This window comes from Chroicocephalus ridibundus, chromosome 3 (assembly GCF_963924245.1).
Source record: "Chroicocephalus ridibundus chromosome 3, bChrRid1.1, whole genome shotgun sequence".
Classification (NCBI taxonomy): domain Eukaryota; kingdom Metazoa; phylum Chordata; class Aves; order Charadriiformes; family Laridae; genus Chroicocephalus; species Chroicocephalus ridibundus.
This window is the reverse complement of record NC_086286.1, coordinates 120,047,069-120,070,719: the sequence shown is the minus strand read 5'-3', so window position 1 is coordinate 120,070,719 and position 23,651 is coordinate 120,047,069.

Sequence of the window (23,651 nt, the reverse complement as noted above, 5' to 3'; positions counted from 1 at the left end):
TGGGTTAAAGGAGCAATATTTGGACATATGGAGGGGGTTACTTTTTTATTTACAGGTCAAACTCTGTGTGCTTTTTGGAACAGACTTTGAAAATATTGATGTTAATTTAGCACAGATGTTATCTGTCTGTTTTTTGAGGAGTTTATGTTTACAAATAAAAACAGCCTGAAAAGCAGATTTAAAATCAGGTCTGACAGACAGACAGAATAGATGATGATCAGAAGTGGTTGGAACAGTGGAATGTCCTGAATCTAGGTGGCTTGCAGTTTCCTCCGCTTTCATGTTTGCGTTCCACACGTAGCTACTTGTCGCACTTGTTTGTTCTCGCACATGCTACGGGCTTAGAAGGATATTTGAATTGCAAAACTCCAAAGGAAATAAATCTGGAACGACCTTATGGAAATGGTGATAATAATAGGGGCTGAATCCGGTGGTTTTGTTCTCTTATTTTACATAAGGAGTAGGATTACTAAAGTGAAATCAGATAGCCACGAGCTCAGATAATTATACATTCAAGAAACAGAAGCATCTTCAAATGATCGTCTCGCTTTGGACGGCTGCAGTTGCATCACAAAAAATGAGGTGTCTTATGACCTCATTTGCTGTAGCTGGCATTTCATTTCTGTTTCATAGACTTTCCAGTGGCAGATGCATGTCCAGTCAATGTGTCTCCTGTTGTTGGACTATTATTGTTACTGTGTATTTTCATCTCTTCACTGGAGTTGCATCAAGAAATAACAAAACTGAGGCCACAAAGCTCTTGTAGGAATGTATAGTAAAGTGTTAGTCATTGTTCTAAAGGGACCACAACCTGACCTGTGATATTGAGCTAGTGGCTGGAGCACACATGGGACTTAGCAGGGGATGAGGAGGACACTATAAGAAAACTTTTAGATGGTGCATTGCTAAGTTTATCTATACCACAATAAAGATAATCATTACAGAACAGTTCAATTTTAAGAGTAACTTGGAAGAAGGTGTGATATTTATGTAGAGAAGGATCAGGACAGAGACCATTTAAACAATATGGACATATATAAGAACATGGGACCTGAAGTGATGCACCTGTGAGTGCTGAAGAAGCTGGTCAATGTCATTGTGAGGCCACTCTTGATAATCTTTGAAAGATCATGTAATCAGGAGACTTCTGAAGACTGGAAGAAAGCAAATATCACTTTTATCTTCAAGAAGGGCAAGAAGCAGGACCCAGAGAACTACAGACAGGTCATTCTCACCTCAGTCCCTGGGAAGGTGATGGAGCAGGTAATACTGGAAAGCATTTCGAAGCTCTTGAGGGACAAGGTGACTGGGAGCAATCAGCACAGATTTATGAAAGGGAAATCATGTTTGATCCACCTTATGGCTTTCCAAAATGAAATTACTAGCTCAGTGGATGAGGGCAGAGCAGTGGTTGTGTTTATTTTTACCTTAGTCAGGCTTTAAACACTTTCTTCCTTAACGTTCTCATACACAAACTGATGAAGTACAGCATAGCTAATGGACAGTGAGATGGACAGAAAATTGGCCGAACTTCCAGGCTCAAAGGGTTGTGATCGGCACCACAAGGTCCAGCTGAAGGATGGTCACTAGTAGCCTATCCAGGGGTTCATACTGTGACCAGTCCTGTGTAACGTCTTCATTAATGACCTGGCCGATGGTGCACAGTGCACCCTCAGCAAGTTTGCAGATAATACAAAACTGGGAGGAGTAGCTGGTAGACTAGATGGGTGTACTGCCATTCATGGGAACCTACATGGATTGGAGAAATGGGCCAATAATCTTCACAGAATTCAACAAAGGGAAATGCTAAGTCCTGCACTTTAGGAGGAATAACCATACACACTCATGCAGGCTGAGGCTAACCAGCTGGAAAGAAGCTTTGCAGAGAAAGACCTGGAGGTCCTGCTGGAACAACAAGCTGATCATGTGCCAGCAATGAGCCCTTGCAGCAAAGAAGGCCAAAAGCCTCCTGGGCTGCAGAAAACAGAGCAGAGCAGGTCAAGGGAGGTGATCCTTCCTCTCCAGTGAGTCCTGGCAAGACTCATCTGGAGTACTAGGTCCAGTTCTGGGCAGTCCAGTCCAAGAAAGACATAGGCACACTGGAGCAAGTCCAGCAAATGGCCAGGAAGATGATCAAGACAGTGGAGCATCTGACATACAAGGAGAGGCTGAGAGATCTGGACTGTCCAGCCTGGAGAAAAGAAGGCTCAGGGATATCTCATCGATGTGTAAATCTGATCAAAGAGAGTAAAGAAGACATAGCCTGTCTCATTAGTGCCCAGTGAAATGATAAGGGGCAATGGGAACAAATGTAAATACAAGAATCCAATATAAGGACAATAAGCTACTTTTTTATTGTGAGGTTACTCAGACACTGGAACTGGTTGCCCAAAGAGGCTGTTGAGTCTCCACCTGTTGTGATATTCAAAACCTGACCGGACTCTGTCCTGGGCAACCTGCTCTGGTTTAACCCGCTATGAGCAAAAGCGTTGGACTAGATGATCTCCAGAGGGACCTTCCGACTTCAGTTGTTCTGTGATTTTGTGTGATTCTGTAATATAATACCTTTATACAGGGCAGCTTTTTCCAATTCAACTGCTAGTGATACTGGGTTCATTAACTAAATGAAAGATGAAATAATGACCTCCTCAAAGGCTCAAGATGCTCCTGCAGAATAAAAATATTCCAAATGATATTTCAAATTCAAATGTGCTAAATAGCTGGTGATTATATTTTTGAGATCGTGATTTTAATTGTCTTAGAAGTTTATGAAAAATTGTCTTTGTTGATCTAGATCTGATGATTATGTTATAGTGAACAGTATTTCTGGGAATAATTATGCATTAGTTTTTATATCATGTATACAACTCAGGAAAATTGCTATTCCACTGCATAGGAATTTTGTTACATTACCAAAAATATTGCTTTTTTAATTGTTTACTTGGTTTTCTTTTTGACTTCCAAATTTAACCTTGTTTACTGATACTATTTTGTAAAGTGGTCTCTAATCGCTGCAGAATTAAGTAGTTACTAAGCATCTCTTGAAATGCTAAAAATAACAGAAAAGTCATAGGAATATGAAAAGAGATAGGCTTAAATGCACAGCTGAAGCTGTGTGAGAACGATGCAGATGTTTGATATGGAATTTCCCTTTTTCTCCTCATCTTTTCACATTTTATGAATCATTAATACTTTTTAGTGAAGTTTCTATATAAACAGAAAATTGAGTCCTCGGGAACTTTGATTTCATAAATGTCTTTGCAGGACTGAAGTTGGCTCAGTCAAACTATGCCTACATATTAATGCTGTTTGAGTTGCATATACGTCTCTTTAAAGAGAACCATTGAAATGTTTCTCGCTTCAAAATGTGGCTGCATTTTAGAGACTGAAGAGATCCCAACAATAACAGATTATGTGGTGTTTAGAATTACCTAGGAAGTATAAAGCAAACCAAAACAGTAACTCAAAAATTTGGACCATGATTAAATTCCCTGTTCTTCTTTTTAAGGAAAAAAATGTTTACAAAATAATTAAATTTATAACAGTCATGTCCTGGAAGATAGACACTCTCATCTCAGAGTCATCACTTCAAATTTTATGAAGGCTGTCATCTGGGGAGTTGAATCTCAGGCTTAGTTCTCCTTCATGTATTAGGAAAGATGCAAGCTTTCTAACAAATGCAGCATTAGCCAGAACTTACTCATACAGTTTTTTTCTTTTCTTGCTATTGGTGTCTGCAGTAAACGAGGTTATTTTCCCTGCTCTCTATAAGTCAGACTCTGCTGTTATAAGCACAGTTCTACACGTCTGCTTGCATTGTCCATGTCAACTTTCTGTGTGGTGGATCTATCCATGCTTTCTGGTTCCAAAGCTGGCAATCTCACACCTTTCTTAAGCCTTCAATGTGCTAAGCAAAACTATTAAGAGTGTCTTTGCACTTAAACTCTGATAGCTTCCCTGACAGAATAGAAAATGTGAATGAACTTATATTAAACTCTCATCCTCCATATTGAAGGCTAAACATTTAGTATTTGTATTCTGGACAGAGCATTTCCCCTTCAATGTTAAATGATTAAAAACTGAAAAACAGGAATGTTACCTCCTTAGCATCAATGCTGAGGCATTTTTCCATTACCGTCATCAGTTTAGTACTGTTTTCACCACTGCTGATCCCAGGGTTTCATCTTTAAAATCTTTAGCATGCTTCACTTGTAACTTAAAGGATTAACAAAGAAGTTTGTAATTGATTCTGTCTTTTTGGGAATACAATACAGAATAAAACTCCTGACAAAACACCAAAGTTTTCAGCATGTAAAGCTCTGTAGAAAGCTCGGTATCCGTATTTATGCGTGAACATTAAGATTTTAATGATTTTGGTATGGGAAACGTCTTTTGTTTTACTCTCTTTATACAACATTTAGCACCGTATGGGGATGGTCTATGACTGGAGGTGTGGACATGCTATTACCTGAATAACAAATAATAACCAAAAAGAAGTGACAATGAGAAAGGTTAATGGGATATCAGTAACTGAAGGTCTTACCAGAGAGGAGTTTTAGGTAAGAATTCTAACCTTTGTTGTCTTTTTCTTTTAATAAAGCCATTCTCTCATATTTTAAGTCAAATCTAAATTGTGGGGTAGGGTTGTTGTTGTTTTTATTTATTTATTTATTTTGTTGTTTTGTTTTTTTTCTTTAAATCTAGAACAATTGTCTTGTTTCCCATCTGGAAAAGAGTAGGAAAAAAATAACAATACAAAGAAATCACTTGAATTTAAGGAAGAAAAGGATTTTTACAAGACAGGGAGTTACAGGCCGTATACATCCGTGTATCCGAACGCCAGTCTGTTTCCTCCCAGCTGTATCAGTTGATCTAAGAAAAGACATTAGTTGCCTTACATCTAAAGATGTAGGTATCTTACTAACGATGTGACATCAGAGGCCTTTAGTAAGATGCTTAGTAAGGTCACTGAAACACTATAGGAAAAAAATGAAACTAACTTAAGAGAAACAGTCATTGAGTATCAGATCAGTGACAGGAAAACAGAGTACCAAAATCCTTGCTTAACATCTTGACAGTGAGGCAATTAATCAAACAAGATGGACAAAGATATGTGACAATGCCCTTTTCACACAGGATTCTAAATGCAAATACAATTACCATGTATAATGGTGACAAAAGGTAATTAAAGGTAGCTGCCAATAAATGTAAAGGTACACTGCCAATAAATTTTTGTCTAAGTGGTTTATGTCTTCCTCCTCAGTTATTTTTATTATTATTAAAAGACTCATGTTCTTTAAAAATATGAATTAAAATATTTACAAGGTAATGTATATATAAAAGAGAGGGCAGCTAACGCAGATTTCTTTATATTACAAAACTAATCAGAACTAGAGTCCATTATCTGGCCCTGAGGCCACATGTGTACTGCTAGAATCTTTTTCTCTCCAAAACAAGGTGCCTGCATCCAAACTGCCTACGGTCCCTGGGTTGTGCTCACTTCTGAGCTGCGGCCAGGCACTGTTTGAGACGCAGTTTTGGCTGACAAACCCTGTGACCACTTGAATAATTTAGCAACACAGACAATCAAGTTCCTGCATGCAAGGCTGAAACCTAACATTTTTAATTTACTAACCACCTGTTGTAAAATAATGTGCTGCATCTGGCCGGGATGGAGTTCACTTTCTTCATGGCATCCCGTATAATGCTGAGTGTTGAGTTTGTGACTAAGACAGTGTTGATAACACACCAGTGTTTTGGCTGTTGCTGAGCAGCATTTGAACAGTGCCAATGTTTTCCTTTTTTTCCCCCCAGCGAGTAAGCTGTATGTAAAGTTGAAAGGGGAAACACATGGGACAGCTGACCCAAACTGGCCAATGGGATATTGCGTGCCATATGACATCATGTTCAGTGATAAAAGCTGAGGGAAAGGATGAGGAAGGGGGGACTTCCTGGAGTTATGGCACTTGTCTTCCCCAGGAACCATTATAAGTGCTGAGGCCCTGCTTTGCAGCAGGTGCCTGGACATCTACTTGTTGATTAGAAGTGACTAAACTACTCATTTTGCTTTGCTTGCATGCTCAGCTTTGCTTTACTTATTAAAATGTCTTTCTCACTTTTGCTCTTCCCATTCTTTTCCCCATTGAGATCTGTGGGGTGTAAGTGAGCAGCTGAGTGGGGGCTTAGCATCATAGAATCATAGAATGTTTTGGGTTGGAAGGGGCATGTTCCAATAGATCAGATTACTCAAAGCCCCATCCAACCTGGCCTTGAACACTTCCAGGGAGGGGGCATCCACAGCCTCCCTGGGAAACCCTCACAGTAAAGAATTTCTTCCTAATATCTAGTCTAAATCGCCCCTCTTTCATTTTAAAAACTTTACCTGTAGCTACACTCCCTGATAAAGAGTCCCTCCCCATCTTTCCTGTGGGCTCCTTTTAAGTACTGGCAGGCTTCTGTAAGGTCTCCCTGTAGCCTTTCTTTTCTACAGGCTGAACAACCCCAACTCTCTCAGCCTGTCTTCATAGCAGAGGTGCTCCAGCCCTCTGATCACCTTCGTGGCCCTCATCTGGACCCATTCCAACAGATCCATGTCCTTCTTATCTTGGGGGCTCCAGAGCTGGATGCAGTACTCTAGGTGGGGTCTCAGGAGAGCTGAGTAGAGGGGCAGAATCACCTCCCTTGCCCTGCTGGCCATGCTTCTTTGGATGCAGGCCAAGATATGGTTGGCTTTCTGGGCTGCAAGCATAAATTGCCGGCTTATGTTGAGCTTCTCATCAACCAACATTCTCTGACAGAGATGTTAAACAGCACTAGTCCCAATACCGACACCTGAGGAATGCCACTCATCACTGCTCATCACTTGGACATTGAGCCATTGACTGTAACTATTTAAGTGTGACCACCCAGCCAATTCCTTATCCACTGAGTGGTCCATCCATCAAATCCATGTCTCTCCAATTTAGAGACAAAGATGTCATGAAGGACAGTGTCGAATGCTTTGCCCAAGTCCAGGTAAATGATGTCCGTTGCTCTTCCCTTGTCCACCAATGCTGTAACCCCATCATAGAAGGCCACCAAATTTGTCAGGCATGACTTGCCTTTAGTGAAGCCACGCTGGCTGTCACCATCACCTCATTTTCCATATAGTTTCCAGAAGGATCTGCTCCATGATCTTGCTGGGTACAGAAGTGAGACTGACTGGCCTGTAGCTCCCCAGGTCTTCCTTTCTTCCCTTTTTGAAAATAGGGGCTATGTATGTATGTTTCCCCTTTTCTAGTCAGCGGGAACTTCACCAGACTGCCACGACTTTGCAAATACAATGGATAGTGGCTTAGCAACTTCATCTGCCAGTTCCCTCAGAAGCTGCAGATGCATCTCATCAGGTCCCAGGGATTTGTGCACCTTTAGGTTCCTTAGATGGTCTCAAATCTGATCTTCTCCTATGATGGGCGGTTCTTCTTTCTCCCAGTCCCTGCCTATGCATTCTGTGACATGGGTGTTGTGGCCAGGGCACTTACCGGTGAAGACTGAAGCAAAAAAAGTCACTGAGTACCTCAGCCTTCTCCTGAGAGTGCATCAGGTTGGCAATGTGTACCTCTGTACCTTTCAGAAGAGAGTCATTCCTGTCACCCGTTGCTTTTTCTTAGTTGTTCTGGCTTAGAGCTTTAGTCAGCTCCAGCGTCTCTCCTGTTGTGACTGGTCTTTCCCCTTCACTCTGCAGAGTGGTGAAGTCGTTCTGCAAGTGCACCTCTGGCTTCAGGGAAAGTCTCTTCATCGTGCTGGTCCTTGGCGTTGCAAGCTTCCGTTCTTCTTCTTTATTGCCCCCCCTCCCTTCTGCGTGTGCTGCTGCGGGATTTTTTGGTTGTGTGTCTGTGGGCGATGGGTCCAACCCACCACACCTAATATTCTCAAGACCTGGTCTCCTTTCCTCATGCCTTTCCCTCAGATGCTGTCTTCCCTAAGATAGCAAAATCCTCATGTCTTCCTCTTATTTGTAGAAATAGATAGAGATATAATCAGTGCTGTATGACTTGGAGGACACAGTTATATAGCTTGGTCATTCAGTTACTAAGGGAATTGCAATTATATGACTATCACCATGGTGATTGTGATGAAAAGAAAATATTATGGAAGGGAGATCTCCAGCAGAGGAATGAGGCATATGGAAAGATAATATAGATGTCGGTCCTTCTTCCTTTCTATCTCTGCAGGTTGTTGTAATCCTAGTTTTGGTCTATTCATTGCTTGTATACATCTCCCACAGCCTTATTTCAGAATACAACCAAATTCAGACAATCCAAACCCACAGACTATTTCAAATATATGAACAAAGATAATATAATTATGAATAAAAAAGATGGAAGGAAGTGTATCATCTCCACGGTGGGGGGAAAAAAAACCCAAACCCCAGTAAACTGAGTCAAATTCTGAGCTTTGCCCAACTTAATGATGACCCTCTAGCCAATAAATACAGCCCTTTGAGCCTTTTTCCTGGTCTTTTGACTCTTGAAAATAAAGCCTCTTTCCAAAGTGTGTTTGGTGAGACTTGAAAGGAAAGAGATATTTATGTGCTAATTTGAATTTATCACTAGATGTGAATTCACTGAGTTTTACAGAATAATGTAAAGCCAGCCTTATAATCCCCCACCAAGTAGCCTTGGACAAATTGCTATGCACAATCCCAAATCTAGCTGTCCTGAGCACGGATGTGCAGTGTTTAAGGAGGGTCTGATTGAGAACCCGTGGCTGTCAATTAAGGTCTTTCAGTTGTTCACAGCAAGATGTTATTAAGGTATTTCTACTGGGAGGCTTCCTGGAGTATGTATGCCAATTGAACAAATGGTTGAAAGTAGGAAAAAGGAAAATGTTGATGGTGATTTATAATGTGAATTTTCATTAAAAACAATACGTAAATCTGTAGTGTACTTCAGGTTTGTTTGGGGCACAGAATCTGTCAAGCTGAAAACCGTTTATTTAAGTTTATCTTCCTCTAACTGACTTTGGGACCTCTGCAATGTTGCTAAATAAGTGAAGCTATTCACAAAGTGAACCTTGGCACCTGCAGCAAAGTTACAAAGAGAAGAGATACTTCAGAATTCAATTTACTTTGTATTAACTTGAGATCTGATACTCATCATCTGCTTTAACTGCTTGTTTTATCTAAACTGCTAGAGTCACATGAACGGGAAAGAAAATTAAGAGATTTCAAATTTGTTGCTCTAAGCAAAATGACTTCCTTATCTAATCTAATAAGCGGCTGGATGAGTTTCCCTGTTTTAATAATCACTGTGTTCCAAACTTCCCTTCCATTAAAAAAATTAACATAAATTGTCTGGAGAATTTATCTTACTATAATCACGAAACTTTTCTTCAATACCACCCTAAAACATAAACCTGATAGTAGGCTGACAAACTCTTGCTAGAGGCTTTTCCTAGCACAGTAGAATTTTAATGATGCATTTAAGATTTTGGAATAAGAAAAAATGTATTTATCAAGACCAGAAGGATGTAGACATCTCAGTGTCAGCAGCCGATGTGAACTTGGGTGTGATTAGACTAGTACAAAGGCAGGAGTCTTTTAAAGAAAGTCGACAAGAAGTATTGTTGATTTAGAAGGTGGCATTTGACTACTAAGTAAGCATAGTATGAAGTACTGAGATATAAAATCAAGGTGTTTAATGTTTTGGTGCTCCATATTATGATCTCACATTTACCACTCTGGGTCCAAAGCAATACTATTTGACTTTGGTGCTTATTCTAGAGTCCCTGAGATTTAAAACCTGGTTGTCACTCCTGCTGAGATTTAATCAGCTGAGGTTTTTAATGTTAACAACAGTCTATCATTCATGGAAGAGAACTCGTAAGAAAGATGATTAAACATAGGGAGGTCACATCCTTAGAAGGAGGGGGAAATCATATATCTCATAAAATTTGGAGCTGATTATTTTGTTGGTACTGTATTCCTTTTGGCCTAGGTGTGTGACTGAGGACTATATAGACAGAAACTTCATGAAGGATTAAAAAGCAGGTCACGACTTTATTTATCATACCTATAAATTCACTTAAAACATCACCAAGCATAAGCAATGCTCTCTGTGAATATAGGGGTGTCCTGCTATCAGGAGGTGTTAAAATCTGTAGGTTTATTTAAACCGTTTTTTTGGTCAAGCATTTATGATAACTGCCTTGTCCTTCTAGTGCTCTGTCTTTTGCTGTAGTTCATGCCCCGATAAGAGCATTGGGATGTTTTATCTCTGAGAGGTGGTCTTGGCGCTCTGAAAGCACGGACTTCCATTGACCCTGCTGCACGGAATGCCATTGAAGCTGTGATGGGTGAAATGTCTTTTTTTGGCAGGGTGTCTCTGTAAAGAAGGTGGAGAACCACTGTTAGTCCTGAACAATCTCTCTTTGAAAGGAAATACCTCTTTTGTCCTCTGCTGCTTTAGTCAGTACCTTGGGAAGATTGCTACCTTCAGTTCAGCTGGATCAACAGTGTATGAATGGGTGGTAGATTTGCAGTTTCTCAGCTGCCTCTGAGAACCATATGGATTTAGGGTATTTTTTCTGTTGCATTAGTGACTGTAGCAGTCAGTAACTCACTGAGGATCCTGTTCTAGTGGCCCTCTCAGTAGCCACTTGGCAAGTAGATAGAATTCTTTCAGCTTTTGTGTCATTTTAGACTGAAAAATTTCAGTCATTGCATGTTCCTTAGTGACTAGAGCTTGTACATTTTCCTTCACTGAAGCCTCCCAATTTACCAATTTAGTAATATTTAATAAAACTAAATACAACCTTTTTTTTTTTTTTTTAGAAGGAATGGGTTTGCCAGTCAATTATAACAATGGAAATTACATTTTGTAAAGATGTCTCTTTATCTTTCATATCTAATATCCCTTCCCTTGCTGTCCTAAGAGCCATGCAGTGTTGCTGAGATCCAGACAGTGATCAGCAGAGTGATTCCTGTAACGACAATCCTGGCTGTGATTTCTGGTCACACAAAGCTAGATTATACATCTGTGGCAGTTTAAAGGGGTCTGAAAATGAGAATAAAGTGAAGTTGTGTCCACCAAATGGTCCATTATATTGCCGTGAAATGTAAAATGGCTTCTGTGAAACTGAGAAATAGGCCTCTGTTGATTTTTAGGGATGAAAAGTACTGTATAATTGTAAAATAATGTATTATTTTAGGAAAGCATATATTGCAGCCTTGGTATGGAAAATGAAAAGGTTCAAAACTCATGAGCTAAAATTAACATTTTAACACACAGCTATATATGGTTATAACATGTTAAATGTACACGCTATGTGTAGATATGTGCATGTTATAACCTATATATGTAGATGCAACATTGATTTTAGCATGTAAACACACAGAGATCTATATTGATACAGTTTCACATATACATATACATTTTCTTTCCAAACCTTTTGTAAGTCACCTACTAATTACATTTTCAAGTTAAACCACAAAATTAACTTATGTAAAATATAGAAGGCTGTATCACATACTTTTTTGCCTCCAGGATAATATCTTTGAAGTCATTACCAACTATTCTGAGACTTGTGAGAAAACAGCAATAATTAGGAACATTCATACATAACGGAATATGGAATCTACTCACTGTAGCCTTTTGAATGTAAAGCAATAATGTAAAGATGCATCTTGATATAGTTTAAAGGAAAATACCTTCATGAATTCAATATCTCTGCTCAGTAACTATTTGGAATAGATCCAAATTTCCTTTGAAAACTAAATAAAAACCATCAGAGGTACTCCTGAAGCAATGACTACAGAGTAATTCAAATGTCTGCTGGAGATACTTAAGTTAAGAGAAACAGTTCAACACCATTCAGGCTCAAGTGTTAAACATCAGGCCAAATATAAAAGATATAACCACCCTGAACCTGTGCTATCTTTCACTTCTTTTGGCTTCAGGATTCCTAAACTAATAGTCAGTGTAAAAGGATGTTAGGTTTTTTTTCTTTTTTTTTTTTTTTCCTTTCCCATAGAAGTTTTAGTACTAAAATTCTGCCTCTCTATATGTTCATCAAATCCCAGCTCGCCGATGCAGATCTTTGGATACAAAATTCAAGTTCACAGTTTCCTATTGCATTTTGATCAAGTTGCTGTTTATATGTAAAATATCACTAGGGGAATGTTAAATCTTCCAGGTTACCCACTTACAAAACAGTGTCCAAAGCCAGCTCCTGGAGGGATCCACGTTGTATATATGTCTATATATGCCAATATATTTTCCACTAATGGGCTTTTATCCTGATCAGCCAGAGAGGGGAACAGCATGAGACTGTTGGTGCTTTTTGTGTTTGCATGAATATTGTTTGTGTTTCTGGCTGTGTTGATCTGTGTGGCTGGCCATGTGTATATCTACATATGTGTTGTTTACTTCTATTTGTGTGCCTGTTGGGAATACAAGTTCAGCCTTGCTAGTGGCTGAATGTGGGCACATGGAGCTAGAGCAGCCTCATCTCTATTGGGCTGCCAGATTCAGCCACCCCTACAAAACCATGGGACAATTCAGCCTGGAAATGACCGCAGGAGGTCTCTAGCCCAGCCTCCTGCTCGAAGTAGGGTCAGCTATGACATCAGACCAGTTTTGTCAGAGCTTTCTCCAGTCAAGTCTTGAAAACTTGTCTGGGCGGCTTGTTCCAAAGCTTGAATATCCTCGTAGCGAAAAAGTTTTCCCCTATAGCAAGTAAGACCTGTTCCTCCCTTCCTCTCTGTACTGGTTTTGGCTAGGATAAAGTTAATTTCCTTCACAGTACCTGGCATGGTGATACGTTTTGGATTGGTGATGAAAACAGTGTTGACAACACACCGATGCCTTAGCTATTGCTGAGCGGTGCTTACACAGAGTCGAGGCCTTTTCTGCTTCTCACTCTGCCCTGCCAGCGAGTGGGCTGGGGGTGCACAAGAAGCTGGGAGGGGACACAGCTGGGACAGGTGACGCCAGCTGACCAAAGGGATATCCCATACCATATGACATCATGCTCAGGAATAAAAGCTCAGGGAAAGAAGGAGAAAAGGGGAAGCATTTGGAGTTATGGTGTCTGTCTTCCCAAGTAAATGTTACGTGTGATGAAAACCTGCTTCCCCAGAGGGAGCTTAACACCTTCCTACCAATGGGAAGCAGTGAAGGAATTCCTTATTTTGCTTTGCTTGCACCTGCAGCTTTTGCTTTACCTATTACACTGTCTTTATCTCAACCCACAAGTTTTCCCGCTTTAACCCTTCTGATTCTCTCTCCCATCGCACTGTGGGGCAGTGAGCGAGCTGCCAGCCCGGGTTAAACCACAACACTCTCCCATGCAAAACTGAATGTTCCTAGAAGATTCAAGTTTCCTTCCAACTTTAGGCTAGCTTGAAGTACTTTCCAATGGCTGATTGCTCTGAGATGTGGCCTGGTCTACCACTTGGCTATGCTAAGATAACTAGCTATTAAATGACGCGTTGCCTGTTACACCAGCAGAGTTTCATACAGGGCTTGGGCTTTACTGGATTAAGCCACAAGAGACAGTGCTTCAGGGTTGCCATGAACATTCAGAACTCTTTCACACATTTCAAATATCAGCTCAATAGCAGCTTCTCTTTTGCTTTACAGATTACGCAGACATCCAGTACCTTGGCAGTTTCATCACAAATTCTTGCTGGCAAAACTGCGGTATATGCCTATAGGTTCAGATTGAGACTCCTTCTGTTTGCCTTTGAGGTTTGGGGCACAGGAAAGGAATGATCATAAACTTTTATTTACTAACTGCTGGAAAAAGAACACAGGAAAGAACTCCATTAATTGTTTTCAATTAGAGTCCTGGACATGTTATACCTATTATTTTCCAGTAATCCACTTTAGTAAGCAAAAATAATAGGGGCCATTAATACTGCTTGAAAATAAACTCTCTATCAGCAATTCCTAAAAGCCCTGGTCTAAAGAAATTATAAGATGAATGATGCGCTATTACTAGAAATTTTTATTTCAGGTCTCCCAAGCTAGCAGGCAACCTACCTTTATACAATAAACAGCTGACTTCCAATCCATTCCTCTCCACAGCTTTTTTGCAGTCACCTAACAAGTTACTTCACTGTTGATCCCATGATACCTGTATGAATGTGTCTATTCTTCATTATTGACAAATAGAAATCTAAAATTACACCAATGACTCAAGTACGTCTAGATTTAGAACAACTTTAGAGGTCTCACTTCTAGCTAAAAAAAACCTGAATGGCACAAGTTTTTGCGATTTACAAACAATCCAGCAGTTTAAAGGAATTAGAGCCTTTTCCAAGGAAGAGAAGAGGTCACAGGGGAAAAAAGTGCTTGAAAGTCTGGTGTTGTCAGGCTATTTTGGCATTCTATCTCTGTGCTTTATTTTGTGAGCTTTTTGATCACTGGCTAAGTGTGAAGTCTTTGTTTTCCTCAAAAAATTGTCACATAAATATAGGTATTTCAGATGAAATAAGCCTATTAGATCATCTCATCCCTTTCCTTGTCAGTGCAAGATCATTTCCTATGGTAAATTATCTAGTGCAGGCCAAGACAGAAAACAACTCAATTTTATTAAAAAAAAAAAAAAAATCCCAACTGAATCCAAACCAAACCACTACCCCCTCCCTACAGAGGTTTCAACATTTATTTTCCTTCTGTAAAAAAAGATCATTTGAAACTTACGAGAGAACAAAAAAGATAGAGAGAGACCAATAGAAAAAAAGTTCCACTGGTGTGAAAGCCCACTGGGAATTTGGAAACCTTGAACTCCTATTTCTTATGCTGGAGGGATTTGGCTGCACCTTTCCCCCACCCTGGCCAAATAAAACAGCTGCTAATAACTCTGAAGAACCATGTCTCCCTTAAATGACTATTCTACATTTGAAAAGGATGTACAGTTTACTATGATTTTAATTTTTGGTTTAATTTTACCAACATTAATTTGCACTGCAACTTATTTTATCTTGGTTATACACTAAGACCACCTTAAATAATTCCTTTCTATCCTTGATGTTTATTGCCTTCAAATACATGTAGACGGTTAACATGTCCCTTCCCCCTTCCCCCCTACAGTCATTGCTTAGCAAGTTATACATATTTATTTCTTTTAATCTTTCACCGTAAGTCAATCTTTTCAGTCCCTTAATAATTTATGTTGCTTTTCCTTGAATTTCCTCAATGTGTCAAGATTTTTTCTTATACTCTGAGGCCCCACATACTTTATTCTAGACATACACTCAACTGTTGACATGGGGAGAGATAGAAAGAGGCGAATATCAGTAGCTTATGTTTGCTTCTTTCTTTATTTTTTATGCTTGAGGTTTGGGTTTTTGGTTTTTTTTTTTAGATTACCTGAAACAAAATCTTGTTATTTCTCTACTTATAGTGACTGTACATACTATATATATGTAAACACACATATAATGGAACTATAAAAATATTTCATGTCTTTCCCTCCTAAATGATCACCTGACATCAAAAGACTGATGAACAAATCAAAGCTACAAACACAATTCAGTCAGATATCTGACAGCTGTAGCACCTCTAATGGAGAACTCTCCTTTCCATGCTGGTGATCTTACAAACATTCAAAGAGGTCCTCAAGTGAATACGGCTTAGTAGTTTCCAGTCTTGGAAGGTGGTGTGCATATGTAGCAATCTGAGATGTACCAAACATAACAAAATGAAACATTCTCTACGGCAGCCGGGTCTTAGGTCTTAATTTCACAAGACAGTTTTGCAGGTCAATGTTGACTATGGTTCTGATGGAAAAGAAATCCCTCACATCTAGAAGACTAGCCAGACCTTAGGGACACTTTCCAAGTGAGTTTGTGATCAATATAAGATGAAGCTCTTCACTGGACAAAAGCTATTTAGAGCTGACCACATTACTGAAGCAGTGCGGAATTTGGTACTTGTGAGTGACCAAGTGATCAGCTGGGGAGAGGTTTCTGGAGGACCTCAATCCATTCTCAGGTGACATGACACAGGGACCACTGAAGAAACATTGCAATGTATTGGCTACTGAGAATAATCAAAGAGCTAGTGATTAGGGTCTAGATGAGTGCACTGGGTGATGTGTTCAGAATGCCAGTGCAAACTTTACCTCAATGGTTAATGATAATTAGAAATCAAAGTTGTGCAGGATGAAGGACGTGTCTGAGCGAACAGCAGGAAATGACAATTTGTTCCCGTTTTCATTGTTTTCATGGATGTCATTGTTCATAAGAGTCATTTAGTGGTATTTGTTATTACATTAAGTGAATTGTGTGATAAAAGAGACTTACCATGTCTAAATACATAATCTGCTCAGTGACTCAGCATCTCTCCATTACCTCCTTAACAGTGTTATCAGTCTCAACTGTAGGAGACACAACAACAAAGTGCCTATTGTCTCTCTGCTAAATTGAGATTAAAATACATGTGTATCAGGTGCTTTGGAAAAAAAAAAACAACCAAACAAGAAATAATCCATTGTAAGGCTTCATTTCAGTTATGTAAAAGAAGTTTGGTTTGAGTTTTACCTTGCAATTTGAAATATTTGTAGGCATAGATTAGCTGACATTTCAAACCATCATTGACTTTTATAATGGAGAACCTTAACTTCCTAAATTCTTGCAAGTAAATTATGATATTTTAAATAAAAAATGAGATTTGTTAAAATTGTTCCTTCCACCAAAAATATTAAAATTACAAAAATTTTTATTTTTTTCCAAAATATTTTAAATATATCCCAATAGTTTACCTTTCTGATTTACAAATAGATTCAAAATACGCTGCTGCAATGCAACTGTCCTTTTTGTACAGTGACACCACTCTTAATTTAGTGCAATCACATTTTAGTGTATTACTGACACATCATTCTCCTAAGGCACTTCAATAGATCTACAATGTGTACAATTTATAAAGGACATAAACGTGCCTGAAGCTGATAGTTGTGATACTCCACCAGTCCATCTATACCCCAGTTTCCTCCTTGAAGTTATATCTAACCTTGCTCTTTTTCACTCTCTGAATATGTTCATTTATGCATTTAATCTATTCCTCCAGCAAATTTACCGAATGGAGAAATTTGTCATTTATGCATGAAAATCTCTTCTTAAACAATGTATCATACTTATAGAACACTTTACATTTCAGAGGATTTTACAGATATTAACTAATTAATCAAAGATACCTACATAGAATAGAAAATAAAATTTTAGTATCTCAATTTTAAAGAGACAAAACTGAACAGAGAGATTTAGGTGAGTTGCTCAAGGCAACATAGAAAATTAGTGGCAGATTCAGACTGATGACTCAATATTTCATGGGCAACACTTCTGTGTTCAAACATTTAGGAAACATTTCTTCACTGCACTTCAATCTCAACACCTACGAGAGATTTCTTACAATTCATCACATGGCCCTGAAACACTTACAATGATTTTGCTATTTGTCAAATTAGTTTAGCATGGCTAATTGTTTGAAATCAAAGCCTTATGTGGTTGTAGAAGTAGAATTTGCAGACCTCCCTTTGAGAAGCAGAAAATTTACATGCAGGGGCGGAAGACCACAATGTATCGGATTTAAAATCTTTGACATATATAAATATAGGATAGTTATATTTTCTCTCTCAGAGTTCATGTTTTGTCCGCATGAATTCTGAAGGATGCAAAAAATTTAACTAATGCTCTCTTAAAAAAAAAAGTCCTTGAAGATGCCTGATAAGTCTGATGTTCTTCAGAGTTCAACATTTGCAAGGGAGGCAAATATATAAGCAGGTCCATAACATCAACCCATAAGAAAGATAGCAAGTCCCTTCCCTCAGGAGCTGTAGCCCCCTTGCTGAGTACTCTTTCTACCAGTTAGTGGAGCACAAGAACATAGGAAAACCTTGCCTAATTCAATATCCAATAACCTTTCTTCAACAGTGGCCAGTTGAGAAACTTAGAAAAATGCATTAGAATCTGTCCCTGGGAAGGTTTCATTCTGTTAAGATTTCACTGATCTCTCAAGAGTAAGGATTATAACTGCTCTCAAAGTATTTTTTAGCATTAATAACTCCGGCTCCCCTTCTTATCAATAAAAACAAGCAATTTTTTTCTAAGACCTTGTCTACATTTAAAACTGTTTTCAGGGAGGACTGTGACCATTCTAAATCAAAGTTCTAAGGGGATAAACCCAAACATATCCTAAGAAAAATAAATGCCATTTGAACTTGTTTTATTTGGCGAACTGAGGAAGGAAACACTGGGATAAAAGTGTTTTCTTGCAGGTGCACGTTGCTTATCTACTACTGGGCTCAAGTACTACATTGACATCGAAGAGCAGTAGACTGGAGCTGGACATGTATCATGGACAACTCCTCCTTGCAGAGCAGAGCAGTGTATCTGAGGGGATCCACTGGAGTAAACTTTAGCCCCTCTCTTTTGTTGATTTCCATCCTAAAGAAAGGAGGGCATGAAGCAGAACAGTGCACGCTCACTCCTTGTCCTGATGCAGTATTTGCACAAGCCCAAGCTCTTCATCCTTGTGAACAAGGCACAAGGCATGCATCCTCCCTTCCAGTACAGACACAAGGCTTGGCATCCTGTGGCAATGTTTTACACCACCTAGATAGGATGGACATGGAAAACATGATGTGTTCAAATCTGTTATCTATTTCAATGAGCAGACCTTTGCTTTTGTGTTGTGAGAAGACAAACACCTCAGATACTTTCTCTGCAGTGTTTGATCTCATATATGCTCATGGAAGCAATTTCCAGGTATATGAAATGCAAACAGGTGGTTAGAAGCAGTCATCAGGGATTTCGACTCAGTATACCATAACATGGTGTGATGAGTTATGGTTTATATAAGAACACCATAAGTTGGGTAGAAAACTGGCTGAACAGTCTTGCTCAGAAACGGTCGTCTTCCTAAAAAGAAGGTTATAAAGAAGAGAGAGACAGACTTTCTTCAGAGATGCAGGGTGAATGGAAAAGACACATTGGGTACAAGTTGCAAGAAAAGAAGCTCTTCTTCACAATGCGAGCATTTAAGAATTAAAACAACTTGTCCAGGCATGCTGTTGCACCTCCACTCTTGGAGATTTTCAAAACCTGACTGGACAAAGTGCTGAGTAATCTGAGACTACCTGGAGTGCAGCTTTCAGCTTTCGGTGCAGCGTTAGAATAAATGACCACCAGAGGTCCCTTCCAATTTATTTTTTTTCTATAATTGTACACATTTCGTATGTCTGCTTAACCTAAGTGTCTGATTTCTAATGTTAACAATCCCAGTCTTCTGTCTTGTGACCCATCCCTGAATAAGAGGCATTACTTACTTTTATGGTTTGCCTGAAATATTTCTCTGGTTGAGAAGAGTGTGCGCACTCCATAGAAGCCGGCACTGTTTCCATCTTGTAATCTTTAGTCCTTCTCTGTGTCTGGGAGATCTTTTCTGAATTCTGTCCCATTCTTTGCCTCCAACCCGACTTTCTGGCCCTAATGCCTCTGTGGGATCTCATCAGCCAATCTACTCTGCTCATTGTGTTTTATGGAGACTGCTCACTCCACTCTCTACACTACTGACCTTTCAGTCTTGTTTGCTGAACATTTGCAGTTGGATTATTTAGAAAATTTGAACACATTGGGCTTGAAGTGAGAAAATAATTCCACTTGTGCTCTGTATTGACTACATATACTTGGAGTACCAGAAATCTATTTACTCTTCAAAAGCTTGATGAGGAATTAACCAAGAGTTAACACCTCTTCTCTACCACAAGGGAATCACAACCATGCTGTAATTAGTTGCTGAGGTGGGCAACAAGCAACAAATTTATTCCTTAGAAGTTCCAAGAAGCAACAAAGGGTGAGTGTCTCCCAGAGACATCTCCAAGGCACAGCATCCCTTAGGACACCCTAATCAAGCCTGAAGAAAAAAAGAAAAGCCATCTGTATGACTAACTGTGAAGGAAATCACTATGTGATCTGATACCTCAAAATCTCATTGTGGAGGGATGGCTTTATTAATGAATGCATTATATTTTTGTCACACACTGAATGTTTTCAGGCAATTAACCACTGGAAAAAAAAAAAAAGGAAATTAAAAGCAATTGCTTTATTTTTGTTTGAATGTGATTAACTGAGAAGACCATATAGTATACAGTATATTAACAAAAATATCCTATGAATATTTACCAGGCATACTTAATCAACTGAGAATACATGGCAGTCAATGAATCAGTGCTTTTCTGAGACCTTAGGTACTCCTAGAATAATGTGCTGAAGCAGGCTGAACTATTGAAATGTTCTGTTGGGTCAACTATCAATTTATCATAAAATGCTAGGATCCAAATGTGCACAGTAGATGGTGAACTTGAAAACAAACTTGCAGTCTTTTGAGCATCCAAAACAAATTTGGATGTGTTCTAAACACGACAGTTTTATAGATACCATGGTCAATAAAGGTTTCCCTACAACCTGGAATATAACACACACACATCCTATACCGATTCAGGTACTACACCATCATATTTTCCAAAAAGCCTCTGTGACCTCCTGGATGTTTAACACTTCCCAATTACCTATTTATATCTTCTATAGAAAATTTTGGAGATGTTATATGACCTGCAAACCTAACATCTTACCACTGAGGTAAATTCATGGTCCTCATCAAGTCACTGGAACTTAGAGTGTAATGGTAACAGAACAGTTAAGTACAGTTCAATGAAAGGAAGGTAAATATGAGTAAGACTGGAGAACTCGCTGCTTCACAACTGGATGCTGAATAAATAGATGACACCCAACACAAGTTAGAGCGATCCTCAGGTGTTCAAATATATTCTGGCTTTTAATGGCAGTTATAGGTCATGATATTATGACAATATGATGGATCTATGTATTACAATTTGCTTAATCTTTGGCTTTGACATTCACCACCAGCTGGGGTTGGGCAATTATCATAAGCAAAGGTCCAGCTGTGACAACTTTGTATGAGCAAGGATTCTCCTACCATAACAAATCTTTGACTCCTCCAATCAAGACAGCGCACAGATCCCTTCGAATCGCTGAATCCTTTCTTACCATACGAGTTTTCATCAGAGCTTTGTCTTATGTGCCTTAGTTTCCTCACTTATACTATCAACAACACATATATCTTTTTAAAACTGCTATTTATCATAACATATCAGTATTATGACTGATGAGTTAAAGATTAAGTTTATTAAACTGAGAGATAAGAGTTACCCCAGTGAGTACTTGCCCTGAGCAACAATAAAAATGGATGTCTTTCAGTCACAATGTTGATATATACGTAGGCACACTTAAATGTTTTCATCATAAATACCCTTCAATCCTGCTTTACAGCAATGAATTTCAAAACCGTATCTGTTTTCCTTTAGAACTAACATTCTAAACTGGAGTTGAAGTGAAAGGCTGAGGAAGAGAGGGAGGAAAAAAGCATTAGCCTCTTTTGATGAGCTAGCAAAGAAGCAAAAATCTTCATGAATTATCAGACTGTATCATCACAGGTGCGTAATAATTTCTATTGAATTCAGCTGCAGACACTGAGACGGCATTCAGTTCATCCATGAGCTCAAAAGTGTACTTTTTGCCAGATTGCAGTAGTATTCTCCCATGCTGAGGTAGACAATGAAACACATAGTCAATCAAAAACCAGATACACAAACATAAAGAAAAAGAAACAAGAGCCTACTTAGAAACACATATCGTTTATACTACCTGCAGTCAGGTGCATTTTTTACAATTACTACAGATAATGAAATCAGTACCTGATACCTAATATCTGATACCAGATACTGTAATCCCAATTCTGACTTCCAGAATGACCTTTCCTAATTCTCATTTGCCTCAGAATATTTTGTTTCTACAATATTACTATTACAGATATCTTATGAGAAAATAGGTGGTATTGGTAGGAATCCTTTGATAAAAGGGTATTTGCAGAAAAAAGATTAGGAGGTAGTAAAATTCCCATGTGAACTTCAGAATTAGCTTTATGAATTCAGAAATAGAGTTAAATTTAATGAGACTTACCTGCTGAAAAGCTAGGTAGCAATAAAGTGCCATTATCTTTTGGAAAGCTTTCTCAAGTCATAGAATCACTAAAAAACAGGGCTGAAATGGAATTCAAAGGATCATCCAGGGAAGACAGGAACCCAAGGCTAGATAAATTATTGCTGTTTCTTTTTGATAGGTGTTTTCAAGCTTCCTGAAAAGACACCTAATGATGGAAACACCACAAAGTCCTAGGGCAATCAATATTAATGTTAAAATGTTTTTTCCTGATGTCTAGTCTAAATTTTTCTCCACGTTCCTTGTCTTAGCCTCCTACCAGCTGGCAACTAGGACCACGCAGCCACTTGCTCACTCCCCCCGATTGGGATGGGAGAGAGAATTAGAAGAGTAAAAGTGAGAAAACTCATGGGTTGAGATAAAAACAGTTTAATAGGTAAAGCAAAAGCTGTGCACACAAGCAAAGCAAAATAAGGAATTTATTCACTGCTTCCCATCATCAGGCAGGGGTTCAGCCATCTCCAGGAAAGCCAGGCACCATCACATGTAATGGTTACTTGGGAAAACAAAACACTGTAACTCTGAACATCCCCCCCTTCCTCCTTCTTCCCACAGCTTTGTATGCTGAGTGTGATGTCATATGGTATGGAATATCCCTTTGGTCAGTTGGGGTCATTTGTCCCGGCTGTGTCCTCTCTCAACTTCTGTGTCCCCCCAGCCTACTCGCTCGCAGGGCGGGATGAGGAGCAGAAAAGGCCTTGACTGCTTAGCGGCAAGCAAAATCACCAGTGTGCTACTAACACAATTCTCATCACAAATCCAAAACACAGCACTATACCAAGAAAGTCGACTCTACCTCAGCTGAAACCATGATACCTCCATAGATTTTAAGCACAGGTGATTTCTTCCTTTATTTCAAAAGCTTACTATAATATACCTCAGCCTTCTTTTTTGTAGACTGAACAAATTTGTGGGTTTTTTCTCTGTTGTTGTTTGTGTGTTTTCTAAATCTATCCTTTGCTTTTCTCTTCAATTAGGCCAACTTATTGAAGTGCAGTGCTGGAAGCCAGCTAATGAAGTGTTCTCAGTGCTTAACGGGGTTTAAGCACTACTTCCTGACTCTTGTTCTGTATCAGAGATATACTACAGTTTATAAATGCTCATAGAGCATTTGCTGTCTGCTATCATGTGATGACTGCTTCCCTCTTACAGCCTTCAGATGCTCCTTGAGGAACTATAACTAGTTAGCCTTTCACCATCTTCTATTTGCCTTCCTTTTCTGTCTGAAAGTAGAATGTCAAAATTCCTCCTACCTTCCCCCCCTCCCCAGATTATTTCTTCAATTTGAAAAGGTAATTTTTGACTGTAATTTTACCTGAAACATATTCAAAGTCCCTCTCAGCTTTTTACATCTGCATATTCAGTAAGCAGGCTCACTGTTTATTATGATCCAATTTGTTAATTCTGATACTGAATGCTACAGCATTTAGGATGGATCCTTGAGAAACCCAGTCAAGACTGATGTTAAGTCTCATATTGGCTGACTTATTCCGTTTGTCCTACATTGCCTCTGAGAGACAGCAAGACCCTGGAATCAGACCTGCTTGCACAGGACTACACTCCTCCTCGAGCTGACTTTACAAATTTC